Source organism: Octopus bimaculoides, chromosome 1 (genome assembly GCF_001194135.2).
Source record: "Octopus bimaculoides isolate UCB-OBI-ISO-001 chromosome 1, ASM119413v2, whole genome shotgun sequence".
Taxonomy (NCBI): domain Eukaryota; kingdom Metazoa; phylum Mollusca; class Cephalopoda; order Octopoda; family Octopodidae; genus Octopus; species Octopus bimaculoides.
This window is the reverse complement of record NC_068981.1, coordinates 79,639,554-79,647,287: the sequence shown is the minus strand read 5'-3', so window position 1 is coordinate 79,647,287 and position 7,734 is coordinate 79,639,554.

Sequence of the window (7,734 nt, the reverse complement as noted above, 5' to 3'; positions counted from 1 at the left end):
GTCGCTTACGACGTCGAGCGTTCCAGTTGATCCGATCAACGGAACAGCCTGCTCGTGAAATTAACGTGCAAGTGGCTGAGCACTCCACAGACACGAGTACCCTTAACGTAGTTCTCGGGGATATTCAGCGTGACATAGTGTGACAAGGCTGACCCTTTGAATTACAGGCACAACAGAAACAGGAAGAAAGAGTGAGAGAAAGTTGTGGTGGAAGAGTACAGCAGGGTTCGCCACCATCCCCTGCCGGAGCCTCGTGGAGCTTTAGGTGTTTTCACTCAATAAACACTCACAACGCCCGGTCTAGGAATCGAAACCGCGATCCTATGACCGCGAGTCCGTTGCCCTAACCACTGGGCCATTGCGCCTCCACATCTACCAACTATTTTAAGTCAAAAATACATTATTTTTTTCTCAGAATTCTGACCCATATTAATTTAAAGTATGGTTTGGACTCCCTCTTTGTAAAGTTACCTTAAATAAAACAATGGTGACATATCACCACCACCACCATTAACATCATTTAACATCTACTTTCCACGCTTGTATGAGTCAGACGGAATTTGTTGAAGTAGATTTTCTTCAGCCGGGTACCCTTTCTGTCAAACCTCACTTGTTTCTGAGCAAAGTAAATACTTCTCCATGGTTACATATGTTTTTCGAGGAAGGCTGGAGACAAACAACATCACTTGTGTGACAATGATACTCGTTTACAACCATGATATCAAGATAAGGATACACATAATCATGCACACACACATGCGCGCGCGATGGGCTTCTTTCAGTTTCTGTCTACCAAGTCCACTCACAAGGCATTGACCGGCTTGGATTATTGTAGAAGGTGCCGCAAAGTAGGACTGAACCCGAGACCATATAGTTGCAAAGCAAGCTTATTAATCACACACCCTCGTCTGCGCTTAAAGTGAAAATAATATTTGAACACATATAAATGCTCAAAGGATAATTTATTTGCTTTTAATCAAAGCGTTGGTGGAATTGTACAGAGAACGTGGAAGGGAATAAAACTGATCATCTGCTCAGATATGAATCCACAACAAATACTCTACCACGGTCTTAACTATAATGGCTAAAAGAAACTAAAGAAGTAATGGCAACGAGAATGTAGAATAAGGAGAATTGACCGTTTCACAGAAAGAACCAGTAAAGAGATATAACTGGTTATTAGGAACAAGAAGGATAGAGACATGAAGATTTTGATGCAGATCAAGACGGTCAATTTATACTTTCAAATAAAAATAAGTCGATCACGCCGAATGACAGCGAAAACAGAATCTGAAAAAATACATTGTGCAACAAATTGCCTGTAGTTAAAATGTTCACTTAAAACACAGTTCTTTACATGACAGAAAAAAAAAAGTCAGCAATAAGAACGAAATGAGAAAATTGCGAAATCAAATAGAATTCATCTTCAGAATATGGAAAAGTTAATATGAATGTGATTGTTCAAATATTGCCAGAGTTCAAGTGTTCACAAAAATTCTATAGGAAGAAATGCTTTAAGCAACAGTTTGACACGAAGCAGTGTTTTCAAGAAAAGAGAGACAAGGTGTAAGCGTTCATGTCAACAGATACGTATGCGTGAGAAAGCGGTTTTCCATCTATGAATGTGGAGAGAGAATATTATTCTAATAAAGTGCATATATAACATTATGAAAACGTATGCGTTAAAACATGTTTATATCATAATGTGTGTGCGTCAAAATACAAGGAGAGAATCAAGATGTCAAGTCACGTAGATTAATTATGCAAAATGAAATAAATGTCTCAAAGAACTTGAAAGTGACTACGTTTGTTTTATTAGCTAAAATACTAACAAAACGCACGGGCGTGCATGTATGACAATCATCAATTGTTGGAAATCAGAATCAAGGCCGGTTTTTAACTTGTGTGATTAATGGGTAGGTAGGGAGAAAAACTCTAAATGATGCGTTGATGGAACGAATATAATTGTTTAAATGATGGGAAAATAGTTACGCAATGAAACAGTATCGCGAAGTCAAATTGTGTACGTGACTGCGAAAACAATCACACAGTTGTGGTGAACTGTCCACTGCGAAAACAATCATTATCTAAATGACTAATAACGGTAAGGAAAAAAAAAAAAAAAAAAAGCGGATTCCGAAATTTTAATCAATTAAAATCATTTAAATTAAATAAGTAATGCTGTGAGGAGTGAATTTGATCTTTAACGACACGATGACAATTCTAGAGCGCATCAGCGAAACAATTTAACAGTGACTTCTAGATCTTGAGATAGCTAGAGTTTCCCGTTGAATGAACGCTGATTGGCATTACAACTTAAATGAACGGCTTGAGAAAAATTACCCAGTTGCATGAAAACTTAGTAGTAAAGTGAACCTCCACCTCCTGCTTGCTGCAGTAAACCGAGAAATTCCAGTTAATTAAGACTACATGCCTCCATTTTGACACTTGTGTCTTACTTCATCTACATTGCAAACCCTTAACATAATTCATTTCTCATATTAACGTTATTAACCAGAACATTTCGATATTTCTTATTGTTATTAATCCTAGAAAATGAACAGTTTGTGAATCCGTCTAGATTTGCATTTTTGTTGAATGTTTCTGAGACTAACAACACATCAACTCATCCGCTCCAATGATTGTAAAGCAGTGGTTCTTAATCTGGATAGCAGCACCCTCTTGGGATGTTGAGGTTAACAAAAAAGTAGGCAAATGTGAAACGATGCAGTAGGAGATACTGAATGTTTAGAGTGGTTGTGGTTCTTCTTGCAAAGAAATATTTAAGTCAGGCTCAATGCTTATATTTTAAGCCTTTATCTGTTCTATGTATCACATGTGATGCACAGGACACCTGGCGTCCATGCATCTTATGCGTAACAATTTTTTTCACCAAAAGAGTAACTTGAATCTTATGAAAGGAAGGCTTAATAGTACTTAGAGCGTGTGAAACAAGGGCTAACTAAAAGTCTGAAAACAAGTATGAACGTTTAGGACAAAATCATGAAAATTCTTTGGACAAGCAAATAGTTTAACACATTTCCAATATGAATAGATTAAAATATGAATAGGATTACAATATGAATAGGACGTACATTGCTTTATCAATGAACAGACATAACTAATGATGTACTAAGATTCAGTATAATTTCTTTAATAATTTCCATTACAAAAATGAACACGGAAGGCTATCTAAAAGGAGCCACTACTAATAAACTACTGCGCTTCTGTTGGTTCAAAATAATCTACTCTGTTTTATATTTTTCAAGACATAAATGAGTTTTGTGTTTACGATACAAAAGTATTGTGATACAAAAGTTTGAAGACCATTGTTTTAAAAGAACATATTTGCAATTTAATTACGATCTGAAGATCAATAATTTAAATAAATTTGTTAGGAAATAAATTGCAGTATGGAAGAAATTTGCAAGTACAACTTGTCAGCTATGTACTAATGCAAAATAGCTTATAACAATTGGTTTCGATCTCACGTTTTGACACGTAGTATTCACAAATTGATCAAGTACGCAAATCCCATTTCAGTCCAATGAACAGCTTTTGTTCAAATACAGCTCATTTGAGCGCAAACATTTCAAAGTAATTCATTCTTCGGCAGATGTCACTCTCGCCATATAGCTGTTTTTACGGCTACATATTCAACCTGGAGCGATAGATGAAGAAACAAGCCACGGTCACGGTAACATGACAACAATAATATATATTGATCTGTGAAAAATTAACCCGAACGTTGAATTTCTAACGAAGATTTCCTGAACTTGAAATGTACGTCATTTCATCTAAATATCCCTCTTCGTGTTTTGAATGAACACTCTGTATTAATGTAGCAATGAATATGTTCGCACACATGAAACAAGCCTTCTTCCTGACTACACTACAAACTGAAGAATAAATGTCTAGATTACAATGAAAACATTCGTGTCGATATAAAGGACAGAATATAATATGAGCACACACCAGAACTACGACCCACGATTCCTTGTTGTCACCTCGTGTAATTACTTGTATACAACGTGGATGCATCTAGGTCGGATAGTTCAGAAGTTCGCTTTGCAATCATGGAAGTCTGGGTTCGATCCCACTACGTATCGACAGGTGTTGTTTCCTATAGCAGCCTTAGCTTGAGCAGACCATTGTGACTGAAATTGAGTTGGCGGAAACTGCGTGGAAGCCCAAGTGATGTACTGTAATTCAGTGGGCCAGCCTTCTTACACTGTGTCATGTTGATTCTATGTAACGATTACATTAAGGACACATGTATCGAGGGAATACTCAACCACTTGTACGTCAAATCATTGAGTAGGTACTGCAGTTGATCGAACAACTGAATACTCATCGTTGAAAACAACGGTGATCCATTTTACATGATAGTTTAGTATTCTTACATAAACTAACAATCATGATATTTAAAGGCCATGAAATACGAATATTCTTAATAACTGATGTTTGTAAGATTCTTAATAACTGATGTTTGTAAGAATTAACAAACTTTTAGTGGTCTCCCTTGTTTCGGTGTAAGTTATTTTTTTCGTATGGTTTATTTAAGAGGAAGAATCGGTCCCAATGACGTCCGCAAGCTCTCTAAAGCTAGTGAATTTGAGCTGTTTTAAATCGAGCACTGTATAAACAGTGTGCCGGGAAAGAGAATTCCATAAGGATAGCATTATAGCGAGGAAAGTTAGGCGAGTTACAGTGTGGTGCATACCTCAGAAGTGACAAGAAGAGAAACGACGGGTATTAGTGAATGTAAAATATGTCACCTTTGCTATGGAGGATTCTTATGGGCCAGAATTTAGCACTAGTTTTATGGCACAAGACATTTGAAAGTATTGCAAACTATTGTTAGTAAGATTAGTAGATGATCTGATACCTATTCCTGATCGCTGGAAGAATTGAGCCAATGCAAAATAAAGAATAAACTGATTGATTATTGGGTCGTGATCTGTCTTTTTTATTTAGATAGTGTATCTAAGACTACAGTTTCAATATGTTCTTTGTTTTATAAAACAATTAGTCAGTGAATTGAAGGAGATTTTGTTGTTATTTTTGGCAAGGTTGAACTACCACGTAAAAACGTCTTTGTTTGATCGAAAGACTCATTATTTTGGGAGAGTAGAACGGGAATTATGTTTATGCTGTTGTTTGATCGCAGCTCTAATCTTGTCGTGCGTATTGTCATTTTTCTATAAGCAATAATGATGTACGTAAATTAAAACGCTGGCATTGTATAATTTCCATAGTTTTCGTTGATGAAATAATCAACTTGTTCTGCGACACACTCCACAATATAAATAATTATCTTACACAGATATATGAATCAGGAAATTTTTATCGGAGAATAAAAATGAGAAATTGTGACACTTGTGTCTTGTTTAAGAACATCAGGCACTCATGACTTATTACATTCGATATATGTAACTATATTTACTAAATCAGAAATGTATGTCAATATTTGTAGACTTATAAGGTGGTGGATTGCAATTCTAGTAGAGTATCGTATAAAATTATTTACACTATTTTGTGATGGTCCTTTACATTCTGCGTTTAAATTATAGTTCACCCGAGGTCAACTTTGTCTTTCATCTTTCTAGGATTGATAAAAATAAAGTATCGGTCAAGTATTGCGGTAGATATAATCAACTCGTTCCAAAATATTAGACGCCGCGTCCATGTTAGACATCAATATATATTATAATATTAAAAGAGAAGGAATGGGTAAGTGGGGCAAAATGAGTAATTTCTGGTTTTCCTTATCATTGCATTAGAAGTATTGTACCATCATTTTGTACTATTGCGTTATCTATGGGAATAAGAAATGGTCAGCATTGTCGTTGTTGTTGAAGTTGAGATAGTTTGAAACAATCAAGTGACATACTGTTTTTCAAGAAAATTTTAACTTTGACCCGATCGTAATTGAGGTTGCTAATAAAACATCTGGATAATTTTTCGTGTTTAAAAAATCAATATTCATTTCTCCAAGTCAATTTTTGCCCCGCACTAATGTCTAATTTGATGATCTTCAATTTTCACCTTTCAAAAGAAAGAAAAAAAAAAAAAAAAAAAAAAAAAAAAAAAAACCTAAAGTGGGGCAAAGTGAGTAATGGCTAATTTCACATCACGCACCACCCCTTCTTGATCCTCTTTCACTTGGCCAAGATATTTAAAGTTTTTGTTGCAATTTTGATCTGCTTGATGTCTAAGAATAGATATTGGTGTGTAAGACGTTTTCAAATGTAACTAGAAAACCAAAAAATCAAATTTATTTTATTTTGTCTTACTCATTTTGCCCCACCGAAATTTGTCTTTTGTATGCTCAAAGAGAACAGTGCTAATTTTCTGAAATAGTGTTTTGAATATGTTACAGTGTTTTTAATGCTTAGCTGATACAGTTTTTGTTAGGTAGTAAACAGTGTAAAAAAATTAAATAAATAAATTCTCAAAGTCAAAAATGTAGCAAATATTACTCATTGTTCCACCTGCCTGTTATATCTTTGATGTAAGAAGACCGCCACGTTAAAAGAAGAAACTCAGATTGTTGGTAATCATAGTAGAGGTGTTGGCTATGGTGATGATGATGATGATAATGGGAATGGAGAGAGAGAGAGAGATGACATTTATTATAGTCGTTGTGCTGCTTATTGGTAAGTAGCAGCATTGATAATGCTATGTCTTTTAATAAGATATTTACGTTAAGGTGGCGAGCTGGCAGAGTCGTTAGCACACCGGACAAAAATCTTTAGCGACATTTCGCCCGCCTTTTCGTTTTGCGTTCAAATTCCACTAAGGTTGACATTACCTTTCATCCTTTCGAAATCGATAACATAAGTACCAGTTGAGCACTGTCGATTCAAATAATCGACTTACTCTCTTCGGATCTTTCTGATTTGGCGGGTGGCAATTTTTCATTTATGTTTTATTCAGTGTGTTTTCTACCGAAACACTTTCAAACTTCGTATACTTGTATATTTTGTGTTATAGAACAGATAAAAAATTTTGTATTCCAAGTTATTTCATGTAAAAAATTGTAAGAGTAAAGGATGTTTTATATGACACATTCTACCAGTGTCCCAAGTTTGAAAATGTTTCGTTCAGAAAACAAGTGGTGCCCGCCAAATCAGAAAGATCCCTCCCTTCCCTGTAATAACTGGCATTGTTCCTAAATTTGAAACCAATAATACATTTCCCGTAAACCGCAAAGAAATTTCACTGTTGTTGAGTAAAATTTGAAATTTACTCGTAAATATGTGATGTACATTAATGATTTCAAGTTTGATATGTCAGATTGTAATAGAACCTTAACTATGAGAAATTACTTTAGACATGCATTTGTCGCATTAAAATAGAAGGCGGTCAAACGTCTACAGACTTAGTTAAAATAAGTTCTGAGTGATTTAAATATACACATATATGCATGTATATATACATAGTACATTGTCAAAAACCTTGAAACATTAGCTGACATTCGAATTTTAAAATGTGAGCTACAAAATGCTAACATAATACTGCACACATGTATTCTGAGATTATGTTAAAGAAACGACGGCGAATTTTTTATTTTTTATTTGGCGATAAAAAAAAAAGAAAAGAAATTATTCACGATTTTAACGCATGCGAAAATTGAATCTGGACAGTGTCTTCATGAATTTCAATATTCAAAAGGTAACTGTTACACTTTGTAACGGTCGTTTGTTTGTTTGCTGCTGGCAGTATTAGTAG